Source organism: Brachycentrus maculatus, unplaced genomic scaffold (genome assembly GCF_059751285.1).
Source record: "Brachycentrus maculatus isolate JH-2025_06_01 unplaced genomic scaffold, ASM5975128v1 h1tg000055l, whole genome shotgun sequence".
In the NCBI taxonomy this organism is placed as follows: Eukaryota; Metazoa; Arthropoda; class Insecta; order Trichoptera; family Brachycentridae; genus Brachycentrus; species Brachycentrus maculatus.
The window spans coordinates 1,634,642-1,651,214 of NW_028280809.1; the positions used below are offsets into that span (position 1 = coordinate 1,634,642).

A 16,573-nucleotide genomic window follows, 5' to 3' on the forward strand; every position below is an offset into this window, starting at 1 on the left:
GATGATTAATTTTGCGCCACTTTGAATCTGTTTGTATACTGCAGCTATCTACAATACATAGTTCACAAATGTCAAACACGATGGACGTACGACGCCATTCGCAAAAATTATAACATCTTCCGATATGGTGATTAATTTTGCGCCACCCTTTACTTTACGTCGAACTCCTTATCATTTTCAATGGTTTGACCATGGCTTACTATAAGAGTCAATGCCTTGAATGGGTAACATTTCATTAAAATATTAATTGATTTTACCTGAACGGTTTGCAGTACAATACTGTCGGTTTTTTTAAATAATTTTCGCGATGCAACTCTTGGTATGCTAATACGAGTACCAAGATGCGGTTTGTGGTCGCCATTGTTGATCACATTCTCACAATGTATGTGTTAATGCCATATTTTTACTGCCCATTCTTAATCATTTTCTTTCTCGTTCCTCATTCTTGCATGTGTGCGTCTGAATGCTTCATATGTCAATCAACACCTTGTCGTTAGTAATGCTGACGGTAAGATGTCTAAAGTCGTCTCGCTGTTTGGTACAAGCATTGTTAGTTGAGATATGAATGTTCTCGACTCTATATTGAATTTAACAGTGCCATTTTTTCGTAAATTTTGTTATGATTTTATTATTTACGACCAAAATAGTGTATGAGTTTTTTTTAAAGTCACACAGCATTCTTTTCTTTAGTAGACCTGTAATAAGTTACGTCTTTTTAGTTTTCTAAATTTTGTAAACATGCCAAATCGTCCCACGCTTCCTGACATTGTATCGAAAAAGAAAGGATTCTCCCTGTTTTCTCTCCAGACTTGCAATGTCGTCTTACCGCTAAACATTTAGACATAAGAAGAAGCAACAAAAAAGAACGTTGGAAAACTGCTAAGCAGCTGTTAAATTTGTAAATTAAGTAGATATGATATGCCTGAATGTATGAAGAATGAAAAGAGTCTGAAAGAATTTCAATATAAATGTTTTGTTTACTGTAAGAAGATGTAAATATATATGATGTAAATTAAGTGTAAATAATAGTTTGTATTCAATGTAATATAAGCTAACTAAAGAAATTTAAAAAAAAAGAATTTAAAAAAAATATACATGTATAAAAAATGAGTTTTTTTCATACATGCTTGTTGAAATACATGTTTTTTTACATGCATGTTTTTTTACATACATGTTTTTTTCATACATGCATTTTTTCATACATGATAAAAGTCATATTATCGTATTTATAAGTATCGTCATTATTTTTGGAAAAAAATTGCGATTATTATTTTAAAAAGTAACCACTCATCAAACTCAAATACACTAAAAATTTTACACTCAGTTTAAAACAAAGGACAAGTTGTAAAATTTAGAAATACATTAAAATAAAATATTCTGATAAAACGTGTATTTAATAATATGCTTTTTAAAAATACGTCGCCATTATTATCTATACTTCATTTTACTTTCCCCCCTTTATATTTTATTTATTTATTGCCCTACCGACATCTAAAAAATATTTAGATATATATATATATATATATACTATATATATATATATATATATATATATATATATATATATATATATATATATATATATATATATATATATGTATATATATATATATATATATATATATATATATATATATATATATATATATATATATATATATATATATATATATATATATATATATATACATATATAAATATTTTTTTGCTCGTTAATTGTACTATTCACCTGTAGGTGAAAACAAATGTAGTTTTCGAAACTTCTTCTCTTCTGTTCGTATCATGTCAGTCCCCCTGATGTCGTTCAGGGTTTAATTTTTTTTTTCATTATAATCAACATGTCATTCCACAAAGTTAATGCCGAATCAATAAAAAATATAAATTTCATCATATCGGACCCGGATGGATTGGAATCACCGGTGAGCGCGTGCGTGCGCATATATTTGCGAACAACTACTCAACAACTGTATTAGGGGAACATGAGAGTAAACGGCTGAGAAGACCGCGGGGTGGGGCGGCCAACAGCGATCTATTTGCGACTAGGTTAATGAACCAACTAAGTGATCACCACACGGCGGGACAGTTGGCGAAACACGTGCATTCGACAACCACCGCCTGTCAAGAGATCAGCCGAGGCATGGATAGTCACTGGACACTCCGATTGGATACAGAATCAAAGATGGAGCAATGTGAATCTCTTCAGTTGCAAATTAATGCTACCCTCTCATTAGCGGACTATGTTATCGTAAATTGGAAAGCAATCACCATAAAAACAATAAGATACGAGAAAAGAGAAGAAAAAGAAAATAGAAAGAAGAAAGAAAGAAGATAATCATGTTGCAATGCATGAAGTTTTTTAAAAAAGAAACTGCCTTTTTTAGTGTATTTAAAAACTAACTAGAATAAATGTATTCTATCAGCACAACAGAAATAAATAAATATGTACATAAGTATATGAATATATAAAAATATAGATAATCACTCCCAAAATTTGAGTAGCATTGTTGTCAAACATGGGTTGAATGGTCAATATTACATAAACTATCCCTATGATAGGTAAATCCTATAAAAATCCCCGTAAAACCCATATTTCTATATTCTTCTTCATTTTGTTTAGATATCAATATTAATATACAATATATACATATGTATATGGAGGAGAAGATTTTTTTTTAAATACCTATTTACATATTTTAAACGCATGACTTCAGAAATGCCTTTTTATTTTGATTTCCAATCTAGCAAAAAAGTCTACGTTCTTCTTATTTTCTTTTAGTCAATTTCAGTGTAAACTCTTATTTAAATGTCCAATAATCTCACTCGGCATTGAGAATATATGTTTTCTCTCTCTCAGTTGAAATGGTACACTAAAAATATTTCCCAATCCGGACTTATGGTAATAAATTTGAATTATTGCTCTATTTGACTTGCGGTAATTGAGCGAAATCCTTGGCGCTTTGATTAATTTCACCGTCACTATTAATTGCATCACATTGGTGCACTTCGCATCACTAAGATATTCGCTATCGCATAACTAAACTACCTTCACGCACAAATATTCTCCTACTACGAGTATATTACCACGGTCATTTCGGGACCGTCTGCATCTCTGAAAATGTCCCGCGTGATGTCGTCTTTCAATACAAAGTCTGTAGATAATCCGGGAAGATTATCTAGGAATGAGAGATTTAGACTTTCTTCATACAAATATAACACGTGTTTTCTAATGAAGAAGGTTGATTCGTCTCGTATAATTGTGACAGTATATTAAGAATATTTTTTTTTCAAACTAACTAACTATCACGCTGCTTCCTACAAAAGAGGTAGACAGAGAGGATAGAACTCCACACTATTTTCTCCTATTTTCAAGTATATTCACCACATAAATTTTATTTACTGTTCTTTCTTCACTCATTCGTTTCTCATGTCCAAACCATTTCAAATACACATTTCTTAATTTTATCGATAATGAACTCAGCCTTGCATTAATTCCTTATCAAGCATACATCGTTTTGCCGCACATTCGTTTGAGAGGTCGCATTCTGACTGCCAACTCCATGTTTACCTTCCATACATTGGAGTTCGTACCACGACCTCGTTGTATACTGCCAATAGAGTTATAGAGTTAGGATTAACATATGAAACATGTTTAATTTATTTTTAAGGTTTACCTAAAAAACGTAAAACGCTTTAAACATTGTAAAAGGTGTATTTATAATTAGAATTTCCGTTAAATTTACAATTTTTAATCAATTATGTATTAAATACCATGTATGCATTAAACATGGTGATTAGCTGTTTTATAGGAGATGGCAAAGACAGGGTAATGTGGCGTTATATTCTCTGTGGCTAACCCTGCGGGAAAGCGGCGTGACGATTAGTCAGTTAGTCTACATTTGTACTATTTTTGTATTTAACACTAAATAAAAATAGTGTTCAAGACACTAAATAAAAATAACGGTTGATATGAAATATACACCTTAAAACCCAATTCAAACACTTTTTAATCCATCATATATCGTATATACGAGTATATTGCAATTTTTAATCTATAGATCTGTCTTAGTTGCCCCTTGAAATATTTTTGCTAATTTATTTTCCCGTTATTTACACTTTCTTATACTTATAAAGTTTTTATTTTTTATCTTAATATCGGCAACTAGACAGCAGTTAATAATAGCTAGAAGAATACAATAGGCCAGACAGTTAAGTGAAATCAGCCAAGATAAAGCTTTTTTTAAATTTTATTAGCTAAAACAAATTAACTTTATGACACGCGTATCTGAGACTTATTCGTTGCTGTAACAATTTATAAGTCAAACTATAGCTGTACGTATGTTAGTATAGATTCGACTAATGGGTAGTGTAGACCATAGTATGGATCTCGACACATTTTGTTGCCAATATTTCTTTTAGTTTCTTACGTTCTCTATGCGTAATCCCCAATTCACGTTTTAATAAATTAGTAATTAAAGATTTACTTATTTTTTTCACTTCTTAGAATAAGTGCAAAAATAAACAAATCTTCAAATGACTATCCCATAACTAACTAATTAACTGCTACGCCGCTTCGCTGTAGGGGTAGGCAGAGAGAATTGAACGCCATACCAATCTGTCTTTGCAAATATTCGCCTCTTCCGCATTCGTGCATCTCCTCATACATAACCCCCATTATTCCAACTTTTGACCTGACCACTTTCAAGTATTACCAATACTTCATCATGCCAACATTTCTTCAGTCTACCTCTGCTAGTATTACTAACCATATTCGCTTCATAAATTTGTTTTACGGTTCATCCTTCACTCATTTGTTTTACGTGCCCAAACAATTTCAACAAACCTTTTTTAATTTTATCGATAACACTTTTATCACCAAGATGAAGCTTGTCAGGAGCTTGGTCCACTCCATTTTTCTGTATGCGGCTGAAAGGAGAAAAATTGATGCCTTCGAAATGTGGTGTTGGAGGCGCATACTCCGAATCCCATGGACAGCTAGACGCACCAATGGATGGCTTGACTCCGGCCAATGTCTGTACCCGACGGATTCTCCAGTTCTTTGGGCGCGTGGCAACGAGGATAGCCTGGAATGACTAATTGTGATCGCTAGCCTGGAGGGAAAGAGAGGAAGAGGAAGATCCCCACACGATGGACCGATCAAATGAAGGTAGCAGCAGGCACCTCGGTGGTTGGAGCGCTACGTGTAGCACAGTCAAGGGATAACTGGAGAAGAGTCATTGCTTCTGAAAGGGTCATAATCCTCAAATGAGGAATAAGAGGGAGAAGAAGCTTTTATCTCAGCCTTGCATTATTTTCTTATTGCGCCATTCGAACACCTATCATACATCGTTTTGCCTAATATTCTTCCTATACCAAGACGTATCAATAATTTCACTCATTCATTAAAGCTACTGAAAAGTATTACAAACTAATTAATACTAATAATTGCAAAACTACAATTGAATCCGGTATCGTTTCTCCAATGGCCAATCGCCTATCAAGTGGGTCATTTATCTCCCGAGGATGAACGTATATCCACATGATCTTTGTACAATACACGAGCACATGTGTGTGAGTATGTTCGGATCATGTTCACGGGTTCAAATACTGACGGGGTTAATATTTTATTTCGAGATAGATCAAACGACTCGATTAGTTATAACATGCAACATTGTAAAACCTTAATATAGCGGACCAATTTTAGGGAGATTAATATATTTATACTTCTTTATCTGACGAATCATCAATAAATGTTATAAGATAGTCGAGATGGGATCTTATCACTGATAACTTCATGGTCGCTAAAATTTGTTTACATTCGGCGACACTAGAATTTAAGCATGTAGAAAAATTAACAGGCCGTTTTTTTACATTTGATCTTAGCGTTATGTCCGAAGTTCGTTAAATAGAGGTCCGTTATATCGAGGTTTTACTGTAATTTTATTTTCATTATCTTATGATAACTTCGCCTTTTTCTTATCGTCAACTTATAGACAGTTTAAATGATGCCCCTTTTCCCAATGTTTGTACTTACTATTCATTTTTATTACTTCCGTAGTATTATTTGAAATTAAAATTCAACGCTGTTCACTTTTTTAACATTTTTTATAAGCATTTTCAATATGTGTGTAATATATATATGTGTGTAATGCATGTATGTAATATTCTTGAGAATATTACAATAGTTGTTCGACTGATTTATTACATCTCATCATCTTTTTGGGTATTTTCCATTAAACAGATTGAAATATTATTTTTTCTACTAGATATGCAAACATAACACTTTTTTATTCCCAAATGTGAAAAGAAATATATATTCATATACGTTTTATAATGAAAAAATAAACAGATCGTAAATAAGCCATTCTTATTGCAGCCAGAGATGTCTGAAATATAGCGTAGTGAAGTCGGAGAAGATCAAAATCAAGTTCAACGCTCTTATACGTATAAATTAATTATTTTAAATGAGAAAATTATCTAAATTTAATCTTTTATACATCCTAGACTAAACCACTCTGTTATCATTTTAATTGTTTAGTGCTTATTACCTGAACATATGTATATTTTTCTTCTTCTTCGTCAAGTTTTCTTCATGCATTCTTACTGGTAATTGTTCACAAATCATGACATTAGATTGCCGTAACATTATCTCTCTCGTAAATTCTATTGTACAAACACGAGACGACCAGTCATATTCAAAGTCCAGGAAAAAATACCCATCTTTACAGAAAAAAATATCGAATTGTGAATAAAGGACTTCAAGGGTTACAACATGTTATTGGCCGATTTAAGAGATCAGTTCGTGCGCTATGCAACATTCATTATTCTACTCATGATTTACTAAGCATATTACCTAAATTTCCAATGTTGTAAACTCATATCTTATATTCTATTTAACAGAAAAATTTTAATACACAAACTCCTTTGCTAACATCAACATGTTATACAGTATCGAACAGATTAATTGAAACAAAACTTTTTTTCTATTTTCAACACCTTCTAAAAAATGTTTTGGGGGTGTTCCTCGTATTATGGACCAGGGCTGCTTCTTTCAGTGACTGAGATGATGAATAGCGAGAAGTATCACTCAATTCTACTGGAAAAGATACTACCAGAGATACAAAAACGAAAATCAAATGGTAATGGAATATTTCAGCAGGATTTAACCCCCTGCCACAAATCCAAAACAAATATGACAATTTTCACACGAAAACAATAAATTGACAGCGGTGAAAAAAGCACATTTTGTCCATAATTGAGGTATGGTTTCGAGACGAAAAATGGCATACATGTGCCAAAACCTTATAAAATCGATGCCAAGAAGAGTAAAATCTTTGATTGACCCCAAATAAGATCAAAATAAATATTGATTTGTGATACTACTAATAAACAAAAGATTTTAGAAAACTTTTTACAGAAATACAAAAAAAAATTGTTTCAATTAATATGTTCGAGACTGTATTTACATGTGAATTAATAGGGCTGAAATCTTATGTATATGAGATTCTTTCTTCGTTTTTCGTCATACATCAATACTTTAAAATGCCTTAATTTTTTACATACATATTTTTTTTTAATTTATCTATGGTTTGCGCACATACTTATTAAAGTATGTTAAAATCATCTTACTTAAATATTGTATTTAATACCACAAGGGGTTGTGTGAAGATTTGTATGAAATTTAACATAGACAAGGAAGTTGAAGAGATGTGAGTATAAAAGTCCTTTCATCACTCTTTTTAATAATGAGTAAATAGATAAGTACTTAGATACTAACATAAACTTAAATTTTACCCAGATGAGAATCGAAAACATATCTATAACAACTACGTTTAATATTCATATATTTTTGTATATAATGTTCTTAAAAATACTTTATTGGATAAACATTGGTAATATATATTAATTGTAACTGTATAAAAATAAATTTATTCATGCCACCTGGAAGTTATCGCATAGATATTTGCAGTAATAGTTTATATTTTATTTTATGGCCAATTAAACGTATGATTTATGGGTATTTTAATGAAGGTCACATCTTTTAACATGAGTGCACACACTGACATCACATGGAGTTAACCCTTTGAACCCTGAAGCGCCCATTGTACAAGTACCCTAACCCTGAGCTCCTGAGTAATTTTTGACCAAAAAATTATACGCTGAACCTCCAAATATTTATAATTTTAATTTTAATTATGTAATTCAGTACAATTCATAACTTACTTATTTTTTTTTTAAATCTAAATACTACACGTATTTTTTTAAGCAAATTTCACGGACTACTATATTATATATCCGTTTGAATATGCTAGTAAATTATTCACTGTATAAATTTGTATTCAATTTAAAAAAATCTAATTGGGTATTTGCATGCCATAATATTAAGTGCGTGCGATTTAACAACTTATTTTTTTGCGGCCTAAAAAAACGGCCTAATACTTGGGAATAGTATGTATTTGTAGAGACTAGAGCAAGTAGTCAAGCATTTTGCTTAAAAAAATTATGCTTATACGCTAATTAATTTGATTAAATATTGGTAAAATGTTACATTTAATGGAATCTTAAGCCGATAGACCTTTTAAAGCTTTTTAGGATGTAGAAAAAAACAAAGTAGGTAATTAAATGTTATATAATTCTGATAATCGTAAAATTCGAAATGCTAATTCTTCCGATGATCGTTAAATGTCTTTAAATCATTGCCTGGTTTCAACGTCCTAGTGTATCTACATACTGTACAAAAGTGATTAAAAATTAATTATGTATATTTGTACCTCAATATAATAAAAATAAAATAAATAAAAACTTCACCTGTTATATCACGCATCTTCGAACTGAAATTGTTCCATCAATTATCTCAATTTTTTTTATTATTACTATCTTGTCGTACATTTTTAGAGATGAAAACTTTATTTTTCCTATAGTATGAGGAAGAAATCTATGAAGGTCAAAGGCAACTAATTAAAAGCTAACAATCAAACTGACGTTTCTATAACGAACGTTATCAAAGCCAAAGTGCAAAAATCATAGAATTTTACAAATTAATTCTAGTTTTCGTTGGAAATTTCATTGAACGTAAAGAATTAAATTGCGTTTATATCAATTTTAACCACACGGGGAACAAAGTGATGATAGTTTACTAAAAAAAATAAAGATGTTAGATACAGGGGGTGAGAATCTATAATGAATGAAGAAAGCTATTTTATTTTACGGAATTTTAGCTATGAATCCACATATTTCACAGTAATATTAAATACCACTATACAATCCTTTGTCAGTAGTGTAATGGTCAGCATGCTCGGCTACCGTACTGGAGGTCCCAGGTTCGATTCCCAGGGGGAGTCAAATAAATATAAGTGATTTTTTCGATCTAAAATTTATTCAATACTACCCTGGACTGGTAACTGAAGCGGGAGGCTGATCACCTTTCCTTCGTGCATGTGTTAACGATCAAGATAACACTGCGTTTACATGATGCAGTGCCCTATGGACCATCGGGTGCGGATGGGGGTTTGAAAAAGATGCAAGTCTTTATTATAACGATACAAATGAACAATTCTTAGAAATTTTTCTTTACATCTCACCAATAGATGTCTCTAGTGAAGTTCTAGTGATTCAAGAACAAGGTTTCTTAATTGGTTCATATATATATATAGAACTTCCAAGAATTTGAGTAGTGTGGTTGTCAATAATGGGTAGAATTGGTGAATGTTACACGTGTGTAAAGTGATCACTTAAACCAGCCGATGACGGTCGTCAGCCCCGTAAATGCCCAGGCTTCCATATTCTTCTTCATCTTTGATGAGATGTCAAAAAATAAAATGAAAATAACTCCTGTAATTGGAGATAATCCAGATTTTGTGAACAAGTATTTGGACACACTCAAAATTTTGTAAATTCTTAGGACATTTATAACTCAAATAAAAAAATACTTAATTTTTCTAACATTTAATAAGCAGGAAATTCATGTGATGGATTACTCAATGAAACACCTGTCTCGTCTATGTTCGACTTATTAAAATCCCCAAAACATCAATGTTCATTTTGTGAGATTTCTGCGTACTTAATTGGGCGTTACTTATCGAGACCCGGAAATCGAATCCAGGTCGTACGTGAAACGTAAATTACTGTCCAGCGAAGGTCAGTGTCGTTTTAGTTAATTAAACCGCCAAGTTCAAGGTATGCACTTTCAATAACTAACGAAAATATTTTAATATTCATGATTGATACTCAAAGCCAACGGTAAATCATAAATTAAATTGTACTAGCACGTCTCATTCAAAAAACTAATTCGCTGAATTCATTCATTTATCCGCATTATCTAGTACTCGTATTAGATTATGTACCTATGTTGTAAATCGGTAATATGTATGAGAATTATCGAATATCGTACTAGCTTGTGTAACTTGTACATTGCTAATATGTACGAGAATTATTGAATATCGTATACGTATTAGCTTGCGTATGTTGTACATTGGTAATATGTATGAGAATTATCGAAAATCGCTAATATGTGTGAGAAATTTCGAATATCGTACCAGCTTGTGTAAGTTGTACATTGCTTATATGTATGAGAATTAACAAATTTCCTACTACATAGCTTGTGTATGTTATTTTTTTTAATCCCTTACCGCCCCCCAATGGTGCATAGGGCACTGCTTCATATAAACGCAGTGTTATCTTGATCGATTACGCATGAAGGAAAGGTAATCAGCCCTCCACTTCAGGTACCAGTCCAGTGTTATATTGAATAAATATTAGAGTGAAAAAATCACTTATATTTATTAAACCCCCCTGGGAATCGAACCCGGGACCTCCAGAACGGTAGGCGAGCATGCTGACCATTACACTACGGAGGCGGACATTGTATGTTATACACTGCTTATATTTACATATGAATGAAAATGATCGAATATCGTTCGATAGCAATAAGTTTATGATAATCAATGTAGAAATACGCAGCTGACACCCATTTTAATATCAACATTATCATACATCGAATGCGACACTTATTTACGGAAGCACATTTACGAACCACTACACTATAAAGCTGTACATAAGGATAAAATCAATTTTATTTAAATTAAAATTTTCACCTAATAAATACATTAATTCTAAAAAATATCTTAATTTCAAAAAAAAAATAACCAATGATTTTTTTTATCAGAACTGTGTTCACATTAATTTTGATCCCCCAATATTTATTTATTTATTTATTCATTTATTGAACGGCTGAAGCCTTTAAAGTAATACATATAATACATATATATTTTTTTTGTATTAGATACATACAGTATCTAATACAAAAAAAATAAAAATAAAAAATACACAAATGAATACACTAATAGAGAAACAAAAAATCTTGTAACAAATAGTCTTATAACATAAAATCATAATTAAAAAAATAAAATAAAATAACAAGTAGTAAGCACTAGTAAATACACGTCTCCTTCAAACACTATCGGTGAGCAATGAGAGAGAGTGAAACACAACGTTTAAATTTATCCATTATAACATGGAGAAGAAATGCTGAGAAAGTACAGATTTCAAGGAGGATAACAATATATTGAATAAATCTATACTTTCAAAAGCATTGGCTAACATGTGAAGCCGCGGAATCGGAGAGAACATGGCATAGTTTGCATTACGTACAAATACTGCGAATACAGATTTTTGCCTAGTACCTCTTTGGCGCACGCTAAGCTTTATTTGGTTTAGGAGATCAGGGCTGTCCAAAAAATTGTTAATAATTTTATATAACAGAACCAGATCTGTGATTTACCTTCTATCACTTAGATTTATCAATTTAAGCCGCTTCATTGTGCAATTATAATCTAACTCAATAATGGGTATATTTAGTTTAAAATTAATATATCTAAGGAACTTGTGTTGCACTCTCTCTATGCTGTCAGCGTGTATAGCATAATATCAGAAGTCTGTAAACCGAAAAAATCTAAATATTTTCGTAAAATATTTCACAATTCAATTAATTCACCATATACCTACTCGTATTTCGTCACCAATTATAATTTAAACACAATTTCAAGAATTCGTACCAAATTTTCCAAATGTAATAAAACTTGTATTTATTGTATTAATTAAACAAAAAATATCCAAATTTCCATCACTTATAAGCTATTAACATAACGCAGCAGAATTAAGGTACCGGTCCCCTAAATTTTCACTAATAAAAATGTATTTTTTACGTATGTCATTAAAATTCTTACCAAATATTTTTTATGATTATGAATATATTGAATATTCTGGAACCTGTCTAATGATATTCTATGTAAATGTATAATTTAAATAAAGCAAAATAATAATCTGCCAATTTTTTCATTTCATGAATATTTTACCCTAGCGTAAAATTTCGATCTCAAAAGTTTTGTTTAAGAAAGCGTGGAAATTTTTACAGTATTATGCATATGTTGTATCATTAAAAATGGAATATTTTAATAAATAAATACATAAATATTCTATAAAGTTTACACTGATTTTAAGACAAAGTTATATTTTAATTATAAAATCTCAATGTTGGCGCTTCAAATATAAATTATACTTAAATATTCAGTAATCTTTATTCCAATAACTATATGGTGATCTATCTACCTCAGATAATCATATAATACGGCTGTCCAAACTTAAAACACAGTAAGGGACATTTTTTTGTAGTAAGTTTTTTTTTGCATTTTTGGACTAAGTAGATTCTACTTAGTCCAAAATGCAAAAAAAACGTACTACAAAAAATGTCCCTTACTTTGTTTTGAGTTTGGACAGCCGAATACTGTTCTGCATTTTTTTATTATAATTTTGATCATCTATGTCATTTTAAATCTGTAATATATTAATCATTTCATTTATGGATTCAGCAATCACTTTGTGGTAATATCTATACATTTTTTGTATTTAAATTTCACTTGTTTAATGCCACTATTTTTTTAAATCTGTTCTGAAACGTGTTTCGATGCATTTCGCATGAATAACAAACACGGTTTTTGAAAATGATGTGGAATGCATCGAAAAACGTGTCACAATAGTCACAAGGAAAAAGTGATATTCACCAAGTGAATTTTTTTATTAAAAATTATTTCAATTAATTCGACATAATTTCATCTGTCTCTTGACTTTTTATGTGAAACTATACGTTTGCTTTGTGAATATGAACGTAAATATGTAGAAAATCATTGGATATACTAGCATATGAAGTGTTGTAGCTTTTCTCTTTTTTGCGTTCAAGTCACTGTTTCAATCAAATTCAAACGGGTGTGAATAAGGATAATATAAATTCATAATAATGGATACATGTAACTAACTGTTTACATTTATTTCAACAATTAATATTAAATTTTACAATTCTTTCGCACAAGATAAATTAATATAATATGAAAAATTGCTTTAGATATTGATTTTTTAGAACATACGCGTATTTAAAATACAAGAAAAACACGGTATTAGAATACCATATTATACTTAATTATAATGGTTAAGTTATAAAGTTAATTTAATATGAGAGTTTGGGATGAAAACGACATTGATTCATTTTTTAGGCAAAAAGTTTTAATAGGTTATTTACTGAAGTACTTACTAATAAAAGATTGTACGATATCCAAAGATCCGCGTTGCGGGCCATTCATTGGCGGAAGAGTAATCCAATAGACAGTTCACTAATCACTTGCACTAATCACTCGACGCTTTTCATTTATCACTTAATTTTTCATTTAACTCGTGCTGGGTGCATTCAGTACATTGCTGAATACTTCTGCAAAAAAAAAACTCGTTATTTTCACTTTTAGTTCCGCAAACCTTCACAGCCATCGACGTGGCGTTGCATCACAATTAATTACTAAAACCCGATCAGCTCAGATAAGATTACAAAAATCACGTGAAAATTGACCGTGCATAATTCGGTATGATCGCCGTTCGTCTTGTTTTACTTGCTCGATGAACGGAAAAGAACGTTTGTGGCCTACGTGACCAAGTTACCATTACATAGTTGAAATCCCCGCGGCTGTGACGATACGATATTGGCGTAAAAAATATGCGAGCATATTAAAAAGTGTGCGAAAGAACTCCGCGCGAAAACTCGGGCGAACTATTCTATCAGGCTTTCACTCCGATCCCAAATTTGAATTATTCAAACATCGTCACCACACATGACATTCGTGTACACGACCGTTAATAAAACGGTCTTTTGCAATTATTACTATTTGTTTTAAAGAAATTAATAATTTGCGTGTTCTTTAATTTCACCCTCTACGGGGTCAGTAACCTTTTTTATGTTTTATGTATTAATTTTAAATCTAACACAGATTTTTTGAGTCTACTAAGTTGTTACTGAAAGTACTTAACTTAGTAGACTCAAAAAATCTGTGTTTGATTTAAAATTAATACATAAATTGAAATGGAGTTCCACATATTAAACGCCTTATCAATAAATACTTTATTTATGCACAATATATTTTTTTAAATTATGTTTAAGTTTACGTCCTAATACGATACACTTGGATATGGTATTAAATCGTAACAATAATTTTAACCATTGAAATTTCGAATAAATGTGTTATTTTATTTAAAATAATATGTAAAAATTTATTCTTTGAATTATCTTTTTACTCGTTTTTCGTGTTATATTAGTAAATTATTAATTGTTTTACATTAATTTACCTTAGTAAGTAAAATATATTTTTTGGCAAATTCATAAAAATATGTTGGATGTATTATGTCTATATATTTTCAATTAATTCAAATAAAAAAAAATCCATTTTATATTATTTAGTCATGAATATGTTAAAAATTTAAAAATGCATTTTATTGCATGCCTTGCACATTAAAACTTCTATCACATGTTTTGTTGGTTCATAATTTCACCAAATCATAAATTAAAACACATATTCATTCGTCTTATACATAAATATTTTTTTCACTTTTATTCACAAAACTTTTTTAGATGTTTTTTTTTGTAGATTTGTAGATACACATAAAAAACTATTTAAAAAAAATATAATTGTAAATGGTTGAATTAACAAAAAAATCCACAATTCAAGAATGAGCGGAAAAATTCAAATTTGGCATCGGAGTTTACTGTCTTTGATGAAACTATTACCGATTGAAATAAAATATGGTCAGTTAAAGAATATATTTTTTACGTGCTATTTTCATCATAATTTAAAAATTAAAAAATGCGAAAAATTGGACAAAGGTTGAAATAAGTAGAAAAAAATAATACTTTAGCGGGATCAAGTTGACTAACGCGAGAAATTAATTTTGAAATCGGATTTCGGTGTACTGAAAAGCCAGCTGATTGATTACGCGATGTGCGTGTTGCGTGGTTCGAGGGGATCGACGACGCTCCGGCGCGTGTATACTCTTCGGCTTCCCGAATAAAACTAACGCCGGGCAGCCGAGGACCGCGCGGCCGAGTGCTCTCAGCACTATTATATAATGGATCTTAGTAGTGCATAGAAAATTATGAAAATGGAGGGAAAACGTACGATAATTCGAAATTCAAATACTTCTAACGGATCAACTCTTTTATTCATTTATCATGCATTTTTAATCAACTAAACTTTTTTTAATTTTTACATTTTCGTTTTACTTTTTTTGGTCATCGCTTACATATTTTTTGTTATGTTTTAAGGTTGTTATTGAAGGTGTGTACATTATAATTGGCTTTGCTGTCATATACATGTGGATATATATGACGCCGACAAGACATACACAAGATGGCTTGGTGGGTCGGGTCTCTGCAAAAAAATATTTTAAATATGTTTTATAATTGTTCTTTTAAAAAAATGTATAAAATTGACGTAAATAAAAATAAAAATATAAATAAATAAGTAGAAATGTCTAAAAATTAAAATAATTTATTTTTTTGTAACTATATTAAATTAATATTTTTGTCTTTATATATTTTTTTAATTCTCGAGCATATCATTTAATACAGATTTTTCCACATTTTTCTTTATTTTGTTTGTAGCCAATTGAAATGTTTGATATATCAAATTTTATAAATACATTTATTTTTTATCGGCCAGGTGCGATAAAATATTTTATTTTACTAATTTTTCTTAAATATTGAAATAATGATGCAAAAACTACTGCTTCGAATTGATACTGCTTTATCTTGAACGTAAAGCTTCAACGACATTCTGCGAGTGCGGATGTGTAACCCCGAGTGCCTTAACCATCGGTCCTATTCTCCTTACTACTTAAGTACCCAACATTACACCTCCATTTTCTTTCCTATGTCGTATTATCGTCCTACATGCTCTAGTGCTTCACTTACGTCACCTGTATCGTCAGGTTAGAAGTTGGAAAAACAAGTGGTATGTATGAGGAGATGCATGAATGTGGAAGAGGCGAAGATTGTTTGCAAAGACAGATTGATGTGGCGTTCTACTTTCTCTCTGGCTACACCTGCGGAGAAGCGGTCTGATGGCTAGTTATTTAGTTTTTTTTTAAATATAATCTGGAGAACTAAAATTAAAACCTTATACCTATAATTAAATTAAAACATTACAACCTAACATTAACCTTGTCGATCTGATGCCTTGTACACCATCTGGGTGAGGACAAAGAT

At 30.8% G+C, this 16,573-nt stretch overlaps 1 long non-coding RNA gene across 1 annotated transcript in view; it reads right to left on the reverse strand.

Annotated features, from left to right (window-relative positions):
* The window catches only part of LOC148311872 (uncharacterized), a 42,997-nt gene extending 27,615 nt beyond the window's left edge, over positions 1-15,382 (reverse strand). Inside the window, exons 1-2 of the long non-coding RNA XR_015839322.1 lie at positions 15,221-15,382; positions 13,580-13,753 (exon numbers count right to left, since the gene is read on the reverse strand). This is a non-coding gene — a long non-coding RNA (uncharacterized LOC148311872). The remainder of the gene's footprint in view (positions 1-13,579; positions 13,754-15,220) is intronic.
* Positions 15,383-16,573: the final 1,191 nt, after the last annotated feature.